The sequence below is a fragment of the Lissotriton helveticus genome, chromosome 4_1 (assembly GCF_964261635.1).
Source record: "Lissotriton helveticus chromosome 4_1, aLisHel1.1, whole genome shotgun sequence".
Lineage (NCBI taxonomy): Eukaryota > Metazoa > Chordata > Amphibia > Caudata > Salamandridae > Lissotriton > Lissotriton helveticus.
Genome location: NC_136063.1, coordinates 709,672,536 through 709,692,247, shown reverse-complemented (window position 1 = coordinate 709,692,247; position 19,712 = coordinate 709,672,536). Strand labels below are relative to the sequence as shown.

Here is a 19,712-nt window from a genome sequence, read left to right as displayed (position 1 = left end):
CCTCTGGCTCGATGAGGGAGTCACGTGCCCCATGGGCGGGCCTCGCGACGACCGAGGGAGGAGGAACAAAGCGCGAGCCCGGACAGCAGCTGTGACAGGAGCGAGAGGGAGCGGCGCGCGGGAGGAGCAGGTGAGTCAAGTGTATTTAAAGGCGCCACGTCCCCCCTAGAACGAGGGAGGTGTGGGATGGGGGCAGCAGCCGTGGGACCGTCATGACCGGTGAGAGTGGTCTTGGAGGCGGAGGTTCGTGACCAGCTGCTACCGAGAGGGGCCACACTGAAAGGATAGCAGGGTATCGGTGCAGGGGTTCTCCATTAAAGCCAAAGTCTATATTTGGCACCGGCAAGGTGGCTGAATCTGCTCGTCCACCTATCCAGAAGTGGGCAGCAGCGTGCAGCAGTTCGCACACCCGCTTGTAATTACTACCTACCTACTCTGAGCTAAGACTCCCCTGGTGCCATTGGGCGTGTCTGCCCACCCATCACCCGTTGCAGGCAATCTCTGTCTTCCTTTTTACTGTTTAGTGCTAAGTGTATTCTCCTCTTGCCTTCTCCACGTTTTTCTTAGCCATTATAGGTGTCCCCTCTTTTAAAACCAACTTTTACAAGTGCTTTCTCCTGTCAAAATGAAAATTGTGTAAAAATGTAAACATCAAAGGACGAGAGATAATGACTGATTTGTCAATGTGTAGAAAATGCCACTTCATGCTGCACAAGAGACAGTCTCATACCCATTATGTACCCAACCCTACTAATACTCTTGAGTAGCCTCCTCCCTTCAGACTTTTTGGGTGTGATTGTATTCTGTGTGAATATTTCGAAAGCGCAACCACAGCAGTTTCAAAGTTCTCTGTGTGGCAGAGGCAAGCTCACGGATATGTTTACCGAAGTCTCTAGCAGTATTCCATTATATCCAACCACACCTCTCCACGCGCACGATATAGCTTCACAATTTCAGTTGCCACACAAAAACGTAAGTGGGGCGAATAATGATTGGCTACCAAGCTGCTCTTATGGCACCACCACATTGAAACTGCCGCCCCATACATTAACATATTTTTCATATTGTGAGGTAGAGTCCACCTTCCACGTATCTGTCGTTCATGATGCAACCATAACATTGTTGTCCAACAACATGTCCAAAGGAGTGGTACCGCACCATCATGGCCTTCCTACCCGGGCCATTCACTTTTAGCCCAATTATAAGCTCTTCCAATGCACATGCCTTTCTGCTGTCAACTTTATGAGCTTGTTATCAGTGGTGTTGTACTTGAAGATGTCTCATGAAAGTGTTTTTGGAGCTTGAGCTTTCCCTTAATATGTACTCAAATATCAAAATAGCCAGGCTGCTCACTGCAAGAAACCTTAGCATTTTACAATATTCTTAAAAGTGAAATCCAGATACCTTCCCTTCATATTAAAGGTCAGTTGAGACCACTGATTTTATCGAGCTGCTGCAGATGATCAAAAGGTTTATCTGGCAATCCAGTTGAATTTATGTGCAGTTCTAGCTATGAACTTTGTTCTTTTTATCTAGAACACAGCAACGTAATTGAAGGTGGTATACCAAACAGATAAATACACAAAATTCAGATATTACAAATCCAAACAGACTTTCTACCTCCATCTTAAGAATTTGGATCACATCACCCTTCCTTTGAAAGAAGTTGAGTGTGCTGCTGTATTGTTTTCAATGCTCGCAGTGACATGGACTTAAAATATCCTCAGAGGTTCACTCCTATTGAAGTAATTACCTGTACCATTAAGGTGGTGCTCATAACAAACCAAAACAACCGGCTCCTAAGGTGTTGTGTTTGGACTCCACCCTGGTTGGGGCCCAATTAATCTGAGATACAAAAGAAGGATTGGAGCACGCAAATAAGTTGCAAAATGATTGTAAGGAACAGTGCATTTTGGGTGTGTATGTCACACGCTCAAAATGGTACGCCTCTTATTCACAATGGCTCTTTTACTTTGGATGGCTTATTGTGACCTAACATTTTTACGTGTTTAATCCTTTCATCATATTGTGGAGCCCTTCAGACGTAGGCTTTACTTGTCACTGTTTCCGCATATATCACTACTCCCCAATATTTTACCTTCTCAATGCTTAATAATAGCCATCAAACCCTTACAGTTGGTAAGTGGATTGGGTGTTCTGGTTGCAGGGTCTGCGGGCTACTAAGTCCACCAGCCTTGATAAAGTCCAAAAAGATGAAACACGTGTCAGCTTCCCTGGACGTCATTTATACTTGGCTGTTCATAGTACCACTATTTATTCATAACATTCCTGGAAGATCAATAAAACCATTTTCAATTGGTTTGTGTGATCCATTCCTCCGTTTGTATCCTTTTAGGAATAGGTTTGTACTACTTGCTGATTTGAAGTATTTCTTTCATAGGTAAGGAGGGACTGTTTACCCAGTGTGCATTTGGCTTATTTATTTGATGCCGCAAGTGCAATTGACTAAATAAATACTTTTTTTGTAGCCTGAACGGGTTTTCAGCAGTAAGGGTAGAATGCCTGTGATGAATGGATGTGGCCTAACGGCTGTAGTGGTCGGCCTCGAAACTGGGGAACCAGGTTCGAATCTTGTGCCTAACAAAAAAAATGAATGTGACCACCTGTAACGCAAATGGTGCTCATGTAAAGCGCTCTGATATCTTCGGGTCGAGTTTGCGCTATATAAAACTAAAAAACAAAAAGGTGTTGTGTGTGAATTGCCAAGGTTATATTTGGTCTGCAGATAGTCTATTTCCCAAAGACAGTCTGAAAAAGCCATAATATGTGCTTTCCCTCTCATTTTTTTTAAAGATGGGTTGTGGCTCTTTCCCGGTTTAATAAAGTAATATTTGTACTGGATATTAGACTCATGCAATGAGGTTTTTACTGAAAAAGAAAATGCGTTACATTTGTAAAGAAAGTGTTCATGACAATTTTGTTGCAATCATACCTTTTCCTTTATATAAACATATAGAAAAGGAGAAACCCAGGTAAAAAAGATGATTTCAATTGTTGACAATATCACTGGTAACAATGAAAACTGTGGTCCAATAGGATACTAACATCAAGAACTGTGCACATTTTTCTGACAAATTAAAACACTGCCATCACCATTTACTACTGATAATTTCAAAATACTACTAACACAAATTAGTTTGTGATTTGGTCAATAATGCTTACACAAACCTGTTCATGTGATAGGCCTCATGTTGTTTCTAGAACGTTTTGCAGGAAATTCCTTTTATTATTAAGTCATACTATACCTCTCTTGTAGTTGTTCAGCACATGAAGTGGGCTACCAGAGCCACACCATGGGTAGCACGATGGTTATTTGCATCAGAAGATAACACTGACCTGAGTAAAGTTAAATAGAAAATTGCAGGTGTTTTAAGAAATGTTAATCAAGTGATCAGTTTACAGATAATTTATTAATCCGGCGTCAGAATTTGGGTTGCAGTGATTGCATAGGATAACTTTTCAGATATGTGAGCGATCGGGTGTTTACCAGATCTGTTTTTTTTAAAATAAATGTTTTTATTAGAGTTTTGCAATATACATAAACACATTAATGCAAAAGAGACCAATAAGCAGGGAATTACAGAAGTAGACGAATTGAGTGGAACACCAAATCAAAGTGTATACATAGAGCATTATAGAAAGTAACCATAATATCAATAATTGAAAAAGAAAAACAATGCAAATGCAGTGTATAAATTGCGTAGCTAGAACTTGGGAGGGCTTGGGCGTGGAGGTAGACATGGCATATAATGTATTAGTAGGTAACAGGAAGATTGAATGGATGCTTGAATGAGATAAAAATAACATTGAAATCAGGGCGTTAAGGTGGACTTGCTATGTGTCCATTGCAGTGTGAACAGTTAAAGGGAAGGTAAGAGAAGGGCCGAGGGGTGGAAATGAGTGATAATAAATCGTGGCGGGAGTTCACAAAGGGCGCCGAGGGGTGGTGTGTTGTGGTGTCTGGTTCACAGGGGGAGATCATCCTGTGACATGAGGTGCAGGAACTGTGATAGAAGTGTGTCCCATATATTTTGGGATATTGGGCGTTTGCAAATGTGGCATGCTTCCTCATAGAGGAGGGTGGCCCCTTCTGCTGTTCCCCATGTACATACTTCACCCTGCCATGCTGCAATTGGTAGGGCAGAGGCGGCCCTCCATTGTAGCGTAAGCATCCTCTTGGCTAGTAAAAGGGCCAGCACAGAAAAGCGTGTGCAGACAGAGTGTTTCTTCTTGCGCTTGAAAATATAGAGGGCGCAGGCTTCCCAGGTATATTTATTTATTTATTTTTTTGCATTTGTAATGCGCACAGATACCCACAAAGGGTTTCCCGGCGCCAGGGCTCAAAGATCAAACCACAAAAAAGCAACAGCTGTCAATAACCACAATTACTTGTTAAACAACCACGTTTTGACATTTTTTTTAAAACTGGCAAAATTGTCATCTTTGCGAAGGGCTAGAGGGAGGGAGTTCCAAAGAACTGGTCCCATATGGGAGAAAGATTTCCCCCCCATTCGGGCCAGTTTGAATCTAGGGACCACGAAAGTTGCTCCACTGAGAGAACGGAGATTTCGTACAGGGACATGGGGCCTAACCAATTTTTGCAGATATTTAGGGGCAGTTCCTGCTCTGATCTTAAACATATAAGTCAAGGCTTTAAACCTGACCCTATTCTCCACATTCAGCCAATGAAGATCTCTGAGGTGCTTCGAGATCCTCGCTGTCCTCGGGATCTTACATAACAGCCTGGCTGCGGAGTTCTGGACAAGCTGTAGCCGTCTGATTACTTCCAAATTGGAACCCAGGTATAAGATGTTACCGTAGTCAAGCCTAGATGTAATTAGTGCATTGACTACGGTCTTCTGGGTATCCACGGGCAGCATCCAGATAATCTTCCGCAACCATTTGAGGATCGTGAAGCAAGTCCCAGCCACTTTGTTGGCCTGCTGCTTCATCGACAGAGAATCATCGATGCACACCCCTAGGTTTCTAACCTGGGTTGCTGGTGTAGGAAATGTGCCTAGAGAGGGCGGCCAATGAAAGTCCTGCCACAGATCACGCTTTTTCACTAGGAGAAGAATCTCCGTCTTCTCCCCGTTTAGCTTCAGCTGGTTAGCTGACATCCAGCTGAAGACTTCCTGAAGACCTAATTTCAGTACAGACGGGGATGAAGACTCTGAGTTGGTAAGGGAAAAGATGATCTGCGAATCGTCCGCATAGGTCATGAGTTCAAGACCTACCCGTTCTGCTAAGTCAGCAAGGGGGCGGAGATAGAGGTTGAAGAACAACGGACTTAAAATTGAGCCCTGGGGCACGCCATGGGGTGACAGAAAGACATCCGACTGGGCCTGTGAGGACGAGATTTGAAACGTCCGGCTGCTCAAATATGATCTAATCCAGTCCAGCGCAGTGCCTCCGACACCATCCCCACTCAGCCTGGCAAGCAGTCTGTTGTGAGAGATGGTGTCAAAGGCTGCGCTCAGGTCGAGCAGGACAAGAGCAACTGTTTGCCCATCGTCCAAGAGCCCCCTGATCTTTTCCGTAACTCCCAGGAGGGCAGATTCGGTGGAATGGCCTGCCCTGAAACCCGATTGGGTAAAATGGAGTAGGTTGTTTTTCTCCGTGTACGATGACAGTACACTGTGGATGTGCTTCTCTAGAATTTTAGAGAAGGCAGGCAGCAGGGATATCGGGCGGTAGTTTGCCAGTACCTCTGGGTCAGCAGATGGTTTCTTCAGCAGAGGGCTGACCATGGCATGCTTCCAGGACGCCGGGACGGATGCCAAGCGAATGGAGGAGTTAAGTGTCTCGGCAATAATCCCCAGAGCAGCATCATCGAGTTGGCTCAGTATGTTAATTGGCAGAGGGTCACATGGAGAGCCCGATTTGATGGAGGTAGCCAAAGATCTTAGTGTGTCCAAGGTAATATATGGCCAGTAGTCAAGTCGACTTCCTCCAAGACTTTGTGGGGGAAAAACTTCCTCGTCCTCTCTCTCCAAAGAATTAATATTACCAAGAATTGTTTCGATCTTTTCCACAAAATACGTGGCAAGATCTTGGCATTTTTGAGGGGTAAGTGGGGGTGCAGCCGCCATAGAGTTTGCTCCGGCAAGGTCTTTAACAGTGTTAAAAAGGGTCCGTGCTTTATTGGCCGCAGTGTTTATAGTCTCTGTTATATAAACTGCCTTAGCTCTGGAGCAAGCCGTATGGTAAAGGTTCCTAGCCTTACGGTACAATTCCTTGATTTGGGGATCGTAATGCCTGCGCCACTTCCTCTCAAGTCCCTTGCATTTAGTTTTTTCCACTTTTAATTGCTCTGTATACCAGGGAGCTGGGGGCCGATGGATGTTCCCTCTACACCTGGTTGCGGGTAGACAACTATCAACTGCTCTCTCCAACCAAGTGTGGGCTTCTAGCGCATTTGTTTCCATGTCCCCCCCCAAAACAGGAGGGGATATCTGTAATGCCTTCTGCAACTCGGTCAGATCAATTTTTTTCCAATTTCTCATAAAAGTGGGGGGCCGAGTAGAACCAGGCATCATGGACTGAGTCAGAGTAATACTAAAGAGCGTCAGAAAGTGGTCCGACCAACACACAGGATCAGTTTTTAACCATTTCAGTTCCTGTATGTTAGAGATAATGGGGTCCAACAAATGACCGGCTGTATGTGTGGGGCCTTCATTTCTCAAAAACATATTCAGGGTATTAAAATCCTCCAAGAGATTAGTGGCTATACTGTTGGATTCATCTTCAAAATGGAGATTTAAATCTCCCAAAATGGTCAGGTTTTGGGCATTCAAAAAATAAGGTGAAATCAAATTAACCAGATTTGCAGCCCACACACTACTGTTTCCCGGGGGGCGATAAATTAAAAAACCCGAAAACATGAAATTAGGGTTCAACGAAATTTTAAAAAATGCTGCTTCACATCCAGGTATATTAACCATTTCAAAATCACAAGTAAAATCCCTGTGAAAGATCACGGCAATACCCCCGCCTATCTTCTTTTCTCTGTCTACTCTAACAATAGCATAGCTAGAGGGCAGGGCAGCGGCTACATCAGGGCCTGCGCCATCGTGCAGCCAGGTCTCCGTTAGAAATACCGCACAGGGTTTTTCTTCAACTAGGAGGTGGTAGATATCAGCTTTATGTTGGGGCAGTGATCTGCAATTAATGCTATAAAAAGTGAAGGTACAGGGATTTGAAACAGAGGCTTGGGTGGGTGACATAGACTTAAGTGGTGCCTCTGGATAGGGCTGTATGTTAGTTAGCGCAAAAGCACAATGGGGACATACATGTGTACCCACTAAAGAAGGCTTTAAAACGGAACAGTTACAATTAAAACTAGGACGCAGCGCCCGTAGCTGATCCGATGAAAAAGTACCAGTGTCCCGTGCCCCGTGACCCGGCCTGGCCCGGACGGGCCCAGACGGGCTGGTCTTAGGCTCGTCTTTGGCGCAGTCAAAGGCGCCTACCCTGCGCGCCATCGCTGCGCGCTGAGGCCGACGAGTGGCTAAATAGTCGCCAGGAAGCGGAGGTCCAGAGCGCTAACCGCTCGACACTCCGTCAGGTGACTGTCCCTGTCCCGCCCTCGACAACCCGCGATTGGCTGGGATGCCGGTTGCCAGAGAAACTAGGCGGAATACAGTCCCCGGCTAGGAAATGCTGCAGACTGGTGAGTGCAAGTGTGTGCTCTTTCAATCAGAGTGCTACTAAAATCACAGTACACAACAACAGTACAAACAGTTAATAAAAGCGAGCTTCCGCTCTAAGTATCAGCGCAATGTGCGTTTTTAAAAAGTTTGTCAGCCTCTGACAGCAGTTAGCAATTCATGAGAGTTCGTGCTCGACGCCCAGCGGGGAGTAGCTGCCACCCACTCTTACCGCGTGGAACGTCTGCCTCCTCGCAGCCTAAATAGTCGCCAGGAAGCGGAGGTCTAGAGCGCTAACCGCTCGACACTCCGTCAGGTGACTGTCCCTGTCCCGCCCTCGAACAACCCGCGATTGGCTGGGATGCCGGTTGCCAGAGAAACTAGGCGGAATACAGTCCCCGGCTAGGAAATGCTGCAGACTGGTGAGTGCAAGTGTGTGCTCTTTCAATCAGAGTGCTACTAAAATCACAGTACACAACAACAGTACAAACAGTTAATAAAAGCGAGCTTCCGCTCTAAGTATCAGCGCAATGTGCGTTTTTAAAAAGTTTGTCAGCCTCTGACAGCAGTTAGCAATTCATGAGAGTTCGTGCTCGACGCCCAGCGGGGAGTAGCTGCCACCCACTCTTACCTCTCTTACCACTCTTACCTCTTATGTCTGTGAGTTCAGTGATCTTAGTGACAGTACTATGTTATCCTTGCCAGAAAGTGAGTATGGCGAGCCAGGAGCATACTATGTGTCGGAAGTCCGCGTCTCCCGAGTCACAGCGGGGGCATTGTAAATCTGCAGTGGGGAAATAGTGGTTGAGTTGTGCGGAAATCAAATATGCATGGTGAAGGATATGGAATTGGATATCTTTGAATCTGGCTTTTCTTTAGATGTTGTGGGGAAAAGCTAGGGCTTGGAACCACTCCGTATCATTCAGCGCCCTTCCCATGTCATCTTCCCATTTAGTGTGGAAGGGCCCTAGGGAAATTTCGGTGTGGTCCCGGATCACGCTGTAGAGCATTGTGAGCAAGTGGCTACCCTCCCCCATGGTGATAAATACTTGAAGAACAGCAAGTGTAGGAGGCTCCTTGTCCCTTATTGACCACAAAGTGTGGCAGGTATTGTGTAGTTGGCGGCAGGTTGGGAATTATCCAGATGGAAGGACATACTCTGACAGGAGTTGCTCAAATGAGAGATGATGGCCATCTGAGAAGAGGTAGACGGTTGTGGTTAGGTACCGATCCTGCCAGCTACGCTGGTCTGAAGCTAAATATGTGCCTGGGTAACGTGGGATGCCCTGTAGTGGGAACCCTGGAACATAGTAGAGGGAGTGGGGTGTAATATGTTGCGTGAGAAATCGTAAGCTGGTGATGCATTGGTGGCCAACCTGTATTTGTTGTGAGCATGGGTAGTCTTGTACAAGGTGTGGGAGTAGAAAGCCATGAACAGTGGCGGCAATGAGGATCGGCAAGCATTGGCATGTTTTCTCTAGTTTGTGGGTCGCGAACCACCAAGCAACCCATTGCAACTGTGCCACCAGGATGTAGGCTTCAAATGATGGGACGCCCAAACCACCCTCTCCGGTAGGCAATAGTCATTTTTTATGGGCTAACCGGTGGCGACCATTACCCATATAAGTTCTGTTAACAGTGAGTCAAGATCACAAAAGAAACTGGAGAGATCTGTCAGATCTCTCTAGAATCAGCTAAAATGTTATGGCGTTCCTCGGTGGCGCGTGTATATGGCTGGGGTAACAAAAATGGAAAGCTACTCCATAATCTAGTCTCTTAACCCAAAGCCAATTGGATAATCCCCAAGGTCTGTGATGCGGCCGGCGCTCATCATTTCACCTCACATGCTCTCGCCCAAGCCTTTGCAGGCTATTATGCCCACCTTTATGCGGTCCGGCCTCCCGAGGCCTCCCTGGCCACACTGATGTCAGAGACGACTCAACTGCCCCGTCTTCCTCAGGCAGTCTCTGAGACTCTGGACCTTCCCCTTACCCCGGAGGAGATACACGGGCAATTTCACTCTTGCGCTCCGGTAAGACGCCAGGACCGGTTGGATACCCTCAAGAATATTACGTGACCTATTGCGACTTGTTGGTTCTGCACCTGGTAGAGCTGTTCCAACATGTGGTGGACACCCCCAGAGACCGACGTGGCCACTATTGTGGTTCTTCCGAAGACCCAACCGCCTTCCCTCTCCTGTGCGGACTACCGCCCCATTTCCCTCATCAACACCGAGGTGAGAATCTTTGCCACTGCCTTGGCTCAACGCCTCTGCCCCGTCTTGCATGACTTGGTCCACCCAGACCAATGTGGCTTCATGCCTGCCCTTGGTACCCAGCATTGCATACGCCGTCTCCACCTCGCCCTCGCACGCCGCCATCAGCTCACCCCGTACTTGGCCTTGCTTTTCATTGACTTTGAAAAAGCATTTGATACAGTTGACTGGAGCTATCTGGAGGACGTGCTGGTGGCAATGGGATTTGGCCTCCGATTCAGGAGTTTCATCCGAGTTCTATACTCCAGTCCTAAAGCACAGGTCCTAATTAATGGCGTGCTTTCGTAGGCATTCCCCATCCAGTGGGGCACCCGCCAAGGCTGTCCACTCTCGCCACTTTTACTTGCGCTGGCAATGGAGCCCCTGGCCTCTCTCGCACGCCAAGACCCCCGCATCCGGGGATGGGCCTGAGACCCTTGTCAAATCGACAAGGTCACCCTTTACGCCAACGACGTCCTATTCCTAGCGGATCCCGAGGACTCCGGCCCACGATGCTTGGACGTTCTTTCCGCCTTTGAGCGAGTCTCTGGCCTACGGCTCAACCCGGCGAAATCCACTCTGGTTCCCCTCCACCCATCACATGTCTGTTTCAATTGGCAAACAACCATTTCCCTGCATAGGCAGTCCTTCAAGTACTTGGGAGTCTGGGTCACCTTGCTCCCGGAACTTGAATGGGCCCTCAACCTTATGCCCCTGGTTACCAAGGCCAAGACAGACCTCAAGCGATGGCAGTCATGCGCTTTTTAAAAGGATGGTTCTCTCCCGCTTTTTATATATTCTTCAAAACATAACTTTTCACCTCCCGGGGAGCTGAGCTGGTTCAGTGACATTGATGGTCACCTCCTCAGTTTTTATAGAGAGGTGGGAGGCCGCGTATGTCCCTGCTCACTGTCTGATACCTCCTTATGATGGTGGCATGGGTGTGACCAATCTTCAACTTTATTATCTGGCCACAAGACTTATCGTGGTTCACGACTGGTTCGCTGGCAGCTGGTTCGACCCGGCGTACCAGGTTGAGCTCCTGTCTATGGATTTTCCACAGCTCCAAGCCTATTTGTACGGGGCCCCCATACCACAGGGCCTTCCCCCCATCACTAGGACAGTCCTATTGGCTTGGCGCACTGCCCTGCGCCACACGAAATGGGATGGGATGGGAAGCTTACCTGACATACCCCCCTTGTAGCATGTTGCTTGGCTGCGTGAGACTTCCACTCTCCGAGACTTTCGTCAATGGGACCGCATTGGGATTTCGCTTCTTGGGGAAGTCTGGGTTGGGGACCACATCGGGGCCTTTGCAGATTTGCAGCAGCGCTACTCCCTCCACTCCTCCCAGTTCTACAAATACCTGCAGCTTCAGCATGCTCTCAATGCGCACATTACGTCCCCCACCTCCCTCCCCAAATTCAGCTCCCTCGAGGCTCAAGTCATGACGGGGAACCTAGGTAAAGGAGGGGTGTCGCAGATTTACCGCTCCCTAGTGAACAACCGCCCCGCAATCCTAGACTCACTGCGCGCCCGCTTGGAGGGTTGGCTGGGCCTCTTGGAGGATGCAGACTGGCGAGATGCTCTCATGGCTCCCAAGACCTTGATGACCTCCTCCAAACTGCGTTTAATTCAACTCTACTACTTACACATTACATATCTAACCCCTGCACGTTTGTATAGAGCCTGACTGCGGCCCTCCCCGACTAGTACACAATGCAATCACGCTCCAGCAGACTTTTACCATATGATCTGGCAATGCCCCGTCATTACGTCATTTTGGGCAGGTGTGGAACTGGAACTTACACAGACCCTGGGGTGGGTGGTTTCCCACGACCCATTACGTCTGATTTTAGGTATGTTTGATGGCCTGGATGGCTCTCGGGCTGATACACGCTTTCTTGGGACTGCAGTGGCGGTGGCGAAACGTGACATTGCGGCACTCTGGTCTCAGGCCAAGCCCTCTATTGTATGGAGGTGGAGACGGGCGTGGACTGGTGCAGGACCCAAGAGGAACCCCTTTTCGAAGCCTGGGACTGCCCTGAACTATTAGAAAAGATTCGGGGTAAATGGTTCAATATATTGTCTTGAGTGGTGTGTGTGTGTTGGTATGTATCGCGATCACCGTACACGGGAATCTACTCTGCAGCATGATACACAGATCTCTGTCATCATCTTTGCTGTTTTTTATCATCGTGATAATGTGACTGATTTTGCTGCCATTGTAAATCTGTGGTTTCTTTTAAATACCAATAAATTTGATTATCAAAAAAAAGAAGAGACCTCAACTGTCTTCCAAGAGATCAGCTCTTGAAAATAACACACACATATATATACTTTTTTTAAAAAATATATAGCATTTTAAAACAAAAATACACTAAACATAGCACATTACAATACAAATGTACTTTCATATAAAATCACAAACAGTATATGTAAAGAAAAACATCCAAAATTCAAAATACTGATATAAAAACTACAATTAAGAAAAATATATCTATCTTCAGCAAAAAAAGAGAAAAATCTTTTACATTGTTACAAAGTAATCTACATAACAAATTTAAAATAAATGACACACACTGAAACTCTTTTAAAATAAAAATTAACTGAAATAAAACAAAATTAACGTTGCAAATTCACCCAAAAATGTATATATATACTTAAAAACATTAAATTTGCACACGGCGTCCCCATGCTCATGACGAGGTCAGTTCGTCGTGAGGCACAGTCCTCGTGTGCTCATGACGAGCTGAGCTCATCATGACCACACCCGTTTGTGTGGAACGCTTGCACAGCGGGGGAATTAGCCCAGCATACAAGCGTTCCAACGTCATGACGAGCTCAGCTCGTCATGAGCACCAGGCTCATGACGAGCTGACCTCGTCATGAGCATGCAAGGTGTTTACCAATTAAATTTAACAAATTGTAAATTAAAAAAAAATCATACAAAATGTAAATATATATTAAAATACTTCCACACTACTGTGCTACAAACCTAACAACCTGCCAATAATTTAAAAAACTAAAAATAATCTTATTTATTTATTTATTTATTTTAACACTTGTAAAGCGCGCAAATACCAGTCCGTGTCCTGGCGCTGAAGTGGTAACTCCCTAAGGTTCAGACATTAATGTTTAGAGGAAAAAAGCCAGGTTTTAAGATTTTTCCTGAAGGCCAACAGGTTGGTGTTTGATTTAAGGGACAGGGGGAGGGAGTTCCATGCTTTTACTGCTCCTCCCACAAAGCTCCTGCCTCCCCAGCGTGCTTTCCTGATCCGTAATGTTTTAATCAGTCCCATTGTGGCAGACCTCAGTTGTCTCCCTGGTCTATACCACTGGAAAAGCTCCTGGAGAAATGCCGGTCCCACACCATGCAGTGCCTTAAAAACGATACAGAGGGTCTTGAATAAAATCCTCTTCCTCATCGGGAGCCAGTGCAGCCTCTCCAGTTCCTTAGTGACTGATGAAAACTTGGACAGGCCCCCGATCAGGCGGGCAGCTGCATTTTGTAGGATCTGAAGTTTATTAAGCACCCCCTGTTGTGCCTCTAAATAGAGGCTGTTGCAGTAGTCAAGGCGCGAGATAACTAGCGCCGTCACCACTGTTCTCCTACTTCCCTCTGGCAGAAAAGGAAAAACCTTCCTAATGGTTTTCAGTATCCAGTATATTGAGGAAGTCAGCGCCTTTACCTGGGGTTTAAAGGTCAGTTGGTTATCTATAATAACTCCAAGATTCTTCACCCTTTGAACTGGGGATGGCGGCGGGCCCATATCTGTAGGCCACCAATTAGAACTCCAAAGATTCGTGTTAGAGCCAAAGGTGAGCACCTCGGTCTTGGAGGAGTTTAATTTTAAACAGCTTTTTGCCATCCATAAACTTACAGCGGACATACAATCCTGGAATCTCGTTGCTACCCCTAGCTCTTTTCCCGGCATCACTGAGACCACGATCTGAGTGTCGTCCGCGTAGGAGGTTAACTCAAATCCGAAGGCACGAATCACTGGGGCAAGGGAGGATACATAGATATTAAACAACGTGGGGCTAAGGGAGGATCCCTAAGGGACCCCCCCCGGGGAGTTCGAAAGGTCTTGATTCGAAATCTCCCATGGCCACCACTTGTATCAGATCTTTCAGGAAGGCCTTCAAGATGTTAAGTGCTTGCCCCTGAATCCCGCAGGCCTCCAATCGGTTCACCAGCATGGCATGGTGAACCGTATCGAAGGCCGCAGACAGATCCAGTAGGATCAGCACTGCTTGGCCTCCCTCATCGAGCACCTTCCGGACCTCCTCAGTGGACTTAATCAAGGCGGTCTCGGTACTGTGCCCGTCCCTGAACCCATGTTGGGCTGGATCTAGACCCTTCGAATTCCGCAGAAAGGCACAGAGCTGGTGGTTCATGATTTTTTCAATTAGTTTCGCCGGCAGAGGTAGTCTAGCGATTGGCCTGTAGTTGTTGGGGTCTGTATTATCCAGCGATGGTTTCTTAAGTAATGGACGGATAGAGGCCTGTTTCCACGTTCTTGGAAAATCCCCTTTCTCAAACATCAAATTGAATATACTGGCCAGATGGTCCGAAATAGGGCCAGCAGCCAGTTTAGCAATTGACGTAGGGCAGGGATCTTGAGGGGACCCAGATTTGGTTGCCATTAGAAGCTTAAAAACATCTCCTGAATTTACTGGCTTGAAGGACAGAAATTTATCCTCCCTGAGATCGGCAGCAGGTGTCCCAAGGGACCCTTCCGCTAGACTAAGGGCCACCTGATGTTCAAGCGAGGTAAATATTGCTTGAACCTTGGTCCGAAAAAAGTCGGCCAAAGATTCACACAATTCGAGATTGGCCTGCTCTTTCATCGGTTTAGGGGATGATAAACTCACCACTGTATCGAATAATTCTTTGGCTGAGTTCTTGGCCTTCTCAATGCGGTCTGTATAGTAGGCGGTCTTGGCCTTTCTAATACTTTCTTTATATGCCTTTAGGCTGATGTTTGGTATTTCTTTGTCTGATTCATGATAGTTAACTCGCCAGGCCCTTTCTAACCTTTTACATAATGCTTTAGCTGTTCTAAGCTCAACTGAGTACCAAGGGGCTGAGGGAGCCTTATTAAAAAGAATTCATTAAAAATATTATCAAAACTATGAAACAACTACTAAAAGAATTACGGGCAGCTAAAATTAACATATATTAATAACTTAAAATACACAAAAATCATAAAACATTAGAAAAGAATACAAAACTGATAATATATACCCACTCCAACAGATCGCTCCACTTCTCTCTCCCAACAACCATGCCTGCTCAGGACCACAACTATACACAGAATCTCAGATTGGACTGTCCAGTGTAGTAACCAGCTAAGCAGATTAAGTTATATGAAATGCCATAAAGGGACCTGCAGAGCTGCTCAAAGTTAACAGCATACTGAAAAACATAAAATTGCTTGTCTATCTCTTACACGTCATCACCCAACATACTGCTCCCCATTGTGTCCCATAACATGACATGAAAACAGCACCTCACGCACAAGAGGGAAACACTTCATAGGATCAAAACAAAACACTACTTCGGATCAAAACGAAAACAATATCCTTCTAACCACACACCATACATGGTGTAGCATGCTTCTCATGCAGGCAAGTGGTTCTGCGACCTCCCTTAGGGGTAGCAAGCGCCATATAAATGTTGCATACAATACAGCTGTATTTTAAAAAGTGATATTAACCACTTAAAACACAATGGGCCAGATGTAGGTAACTTCAATTTACCGACTCATAAATACCGAATTTTACCGATTCTGTATTTATGAATCGGTAAATATGAAGGAGGGAGATGTAGGTAATTTTTAAATTTGATTTACCGAATCGGTAACATTCGGTATTTACCGATTCGGTATTTCCCGTTGATTCCTATGGGCTGTGAATGGGAAATACCGATTCGGTATTTACCGAATCGGTAAATACCGAATGTTGCAAGAGTGCAGGGGGTGTCACCTATGACACCCTCTAGCACCCCAAGTAAAGGCATTTGTGACATGTGGCACACATACATGCCCTAAGGGCATGTCTGTGTGTCACAGTGTGCATGCAAAGATGTGCATGCTCACCTGGATTCGGTATTTTACCACACAATAGGAATGTGTGGTAAAATACCGACTCTTAAGGGCCTGTGGCACTCTCAGGAGTGTCACCTACATTTGGATTTACCGAATCGGTAAAATTACCGATTCGGTATTTTACAGATTTGGTAAATTTACCGATTCGGTACATTTACCGATTCTGTAAAATAATGGCCCCTACATCTGAAAACCCAAATACCGGTCGGTAACGGCTGAATTCGGCCGTTACCGACCGGTATTAGGGCTCCTACATCTGGCCCAATATTCTTAGTTGCAATATTCTTTCCGGAACGATATTTGGAGACAATATTTGTGTCCGTTTTTAAACAATATCACTGTTGTGCACCATCTGTCTTTGGGCCTTAGAGGTATCTTTTTTGGTTATGCATATCTAGGCTGTGGGGTTTTAGGTTTAAAACTATAGTAACTGATAAAACCCCACTGAAAGAAAAATAGCCCTCACCGGTGAAAACATATAAACACTGAAAAAACACCTGCACAACCACAAACTAAATGCCAATCAAAGAAAGGAAAAAGAGAGTGAAAGAGTCATTTTTTTTCTTCCTGAAGAGGTCAATACAATTTAACTTTGTTATACAAACTAGCAGTAAGAAAGACTGGCTAACATTATTCTGCTTGAGTTTTGTTCTTTAGGGATGCCACTAAAATATTGTTTCTTCTTCCTTTTACTTTTTTCAGTTTTGTGGCCTTTGGTCTAAAGATGCAGGGTTTAGTTTCATATTTTAGGTGTAGTTTAATTATTTTATAAACTGAAGAGAATCAGGAAATATCAAACTCCTATTTGATATTTTGGCTGCATTTGATTCTTTCAGTGATAGGTAAAATGGCTGGTTTCATAAAAATCTTTCCTAATATGTGTCATCACATTTACCCACAGAGAATAGGTAAAAACCCTTAATACCTCAGACCATAGTTTCTAGTGGGTCAGTATTGATAGTAGGTGAATTGCCAACACCTCAGGCTTTAAACATTCAATGCAAGGTATAGTGACAAGTTTATATATATCACCAAGCATCTGGGATAATGGTGAAAACATGACACCAGACTTTTGGAAAACATGGAACGCAGTGTCACTTGTAATGCTCTGCAAAAAAGGTTCTTTCCAAGTTCAACAAAGATTGGAGTGATATTGTTTGTATTTGCAGTGATTCAGCTATGTTTATAAAAAAGTTGTGTGATGACCTGTCAAATTGATACCCGAGCTGAAGTGATTCCCTCTAGGAGATCCTTGCCACTTGTTAGATGGTATGCTGAAAGCACCTTTACAGTCTTCAGAGTTAATGAGGGATGCTATTGACTTTTTAGTCCATTCTGGTGCACTGTTTTCTTATGCACAGGAACTAAAACGCAAATATTTATCATTTTGTGCTTTATGTGGAATTAAAGAAAGAGTCATCACAACTGTGTCCCTTAGCTGATGGTTCTCATCCCAAGGGGCTATGAATGCTGAGAGGGCCTTTTCACAGAAGTTTACATGGGAAGGAAAGAGCGAGAGTACATGACCCAAAGACTCACTGAAGAAGTATTGTATGGTGTACTACAATAAGATTCATTTGCAAAAATATATTTGGACCTCATATACACTATATGTACACTGTTTATTTACCATGTTCTTTCAGTGCAGAAAGCAAGCAATAATAAAAGCGGAACGTTCCATAAACCCCGGAAAAACACTTTTTCTGTTGTTTTTAGTGGCACGAAAATGTGTAACCACTGATAACAACTGTTTTTTTAAGATATTGAAAACACTGGAAAAAAAACACCAGAATTCACCAAAAATCAAAACTGAAAACAGGAAAGCCTATGCATATCTTACACTCTCAGGCAGCCATCCTTGGGGTCATAGAGTTCTGATAAGCTTGGAACCCTTCAGAGGTTACAGAGAGAGGGCAGCCCTCAGAATTCAGATGCCTCAGCTAACCCATACCCAATGTGTATCCTTGATACTTTGGACAGCTGTTCCATTCCTCAAGAGACCTTACAGGCTGAGGTATCATACAGAAACAGGTCCACAGGCTCAAGTTTGGACAGCTAAGTTACCCCTTCGTTTATACATGCCTCACATGCCTAGAGGATTATGCCAACAAACCTATCACGTTACAGAGACCTCATAAGCTCTGAGATCTGAGAAAGCTATCCTTCAGATTGCATCAAATTTATAGAATCAGGCTCAGACAGCAGAGCCCTTGCTCAGGTTACAGAGAAAATACAGGCTTATGAACTTGGCTGTAAATTTATCCCCAAAGTTACACAGATTTTGTAGGCTCAGGTGTATGGCAGGAGAGCTTTACTTCTTGTCACACACAGGCTGAGGTCTACTCTGTGACAGCAGAGCTGTCATTGGGGTTACAGGTTATAAAGATTCAGCAGTTTCTGGTCCTGGTAGCAGAACTATCCACAGATTACAAAGACCTCCTAGGCTCAGACCTCTGAAAACAATGCTAGTGTATTTGATTGCACAAATCAGACAGGCTCAGGACTTGGACAGATGCCGTACAGCAAATACCTGAGAAGGAATAGTCTGGTGACAAAGAAATCACATGCAAATGTGGCAGGCTACAGAAGTCTCCCTTGGGGTTCACATATCTTTGAGGATCTGGCAGCTGAAAATGAAGCTGTTCTCAAGAAACAAACATCTCATAAACGTATATTTCTGACGGTATACAACCTTTACAACGCAACTTTTACAACGACCTACCATTACCACGCATTTTTTACAACGCAGGATCCATTACAACGCATACCATTACAACGCATGTATTTACAACGCAGGTACCTTTACAACGCATACCATTACAGCGTAAGTATTGGTAAGTATATAATTTTATTAAAAATATTATAAGTTTGGGTTTTTGGGTAAAGGGGTATTTTTAGGGTTCAGGGTCAGTTTTCAGTTTTTGGGTAAAGGGGTATTTTTAGGGTTCAGGGTCAGTTTTGGGTTTTTGGGTAAAGGGGTATTTTTAGGGTTTAGGGTCAGTTTTCAGTTTTTGGGTAAAGGGGTATTTTTAGGGTTCAGGGTCAGTTTTCAGTTTTTGGGTAAAAGGGTATTTTTAGGGTTCAGGGTCAGTTTTCAGTTTTTGGGTAAAAGGGTATTTTTAGGGTTCAGGGTCAGTTTTCAGTTTTTGGGTAAAGGGGTATTTTTAGGGTTCAGGGTCAGTTTTCAGTTTTTGGGTAAAGGGGTATTTTTAGGGTTCAGGGTCAGTTTTCAGTTTTTGGGTAAAGGGGTATTTTTAGGGTTCAGGGTTAGTTTTGGGTTTTTGGGGTACAGGGGTATTTTTAGGGTTCAGGGTCAGTTTTGGGTTTTTGGGTAAAGGGGTATTTTTAGGGTTTAGGGTCAGTTTTGGGTTTTTGGGTAAAGGGGTATTTTTAGGGTTCAGGGTCAGTTTTGGGTTTTTGGCTAAAGGGGTATTTTTAGGGTTTAGGGTCAGTTTTGGGTTTTTGGGTAAAGGGGTATTTTTAGGGTTCAGGGTCAGTTTTGGGTAAAGGGGTACAGGGTAAAAAGTAAATATTAAATTTAAATTACATTAAATTAAATTGATTAAATTAAATTACATTAATTAAATTAAATTAAATTAATTAAATTAAATTAAATTACATTATATTAATTTTAATTAAATTACATTTAAAAAAATATTATATACTTACCAATAC

At 44.7% G+C, this 19,712-nt stretch overlaps 1 protein-coding gene across 3 annotated transcripts in view; it reads left to right on the top strand.

Moving 5' to 3' along the window:
- The first annotated feature begins 12 nt into the window (after positions 1-12).
- Positions 13-19,712, top strand: part of MAPRE2 (microtubule associated protein RP/EB family member 2) — a 1,024,543-nt gene continuing 1,004,843 nt past the window's right edge. For all 3 annotated transcript variants that reach the window (XM_078687332.1, XM_078687330.1, XM_078687331.1), the window contains exon 1: positions 13-130. The gene's annotated coding sequence lies outside the window, so the exon portion shown is untranslated. The remainder of the gene's footprint in view (positions 131-19,712) is intronic.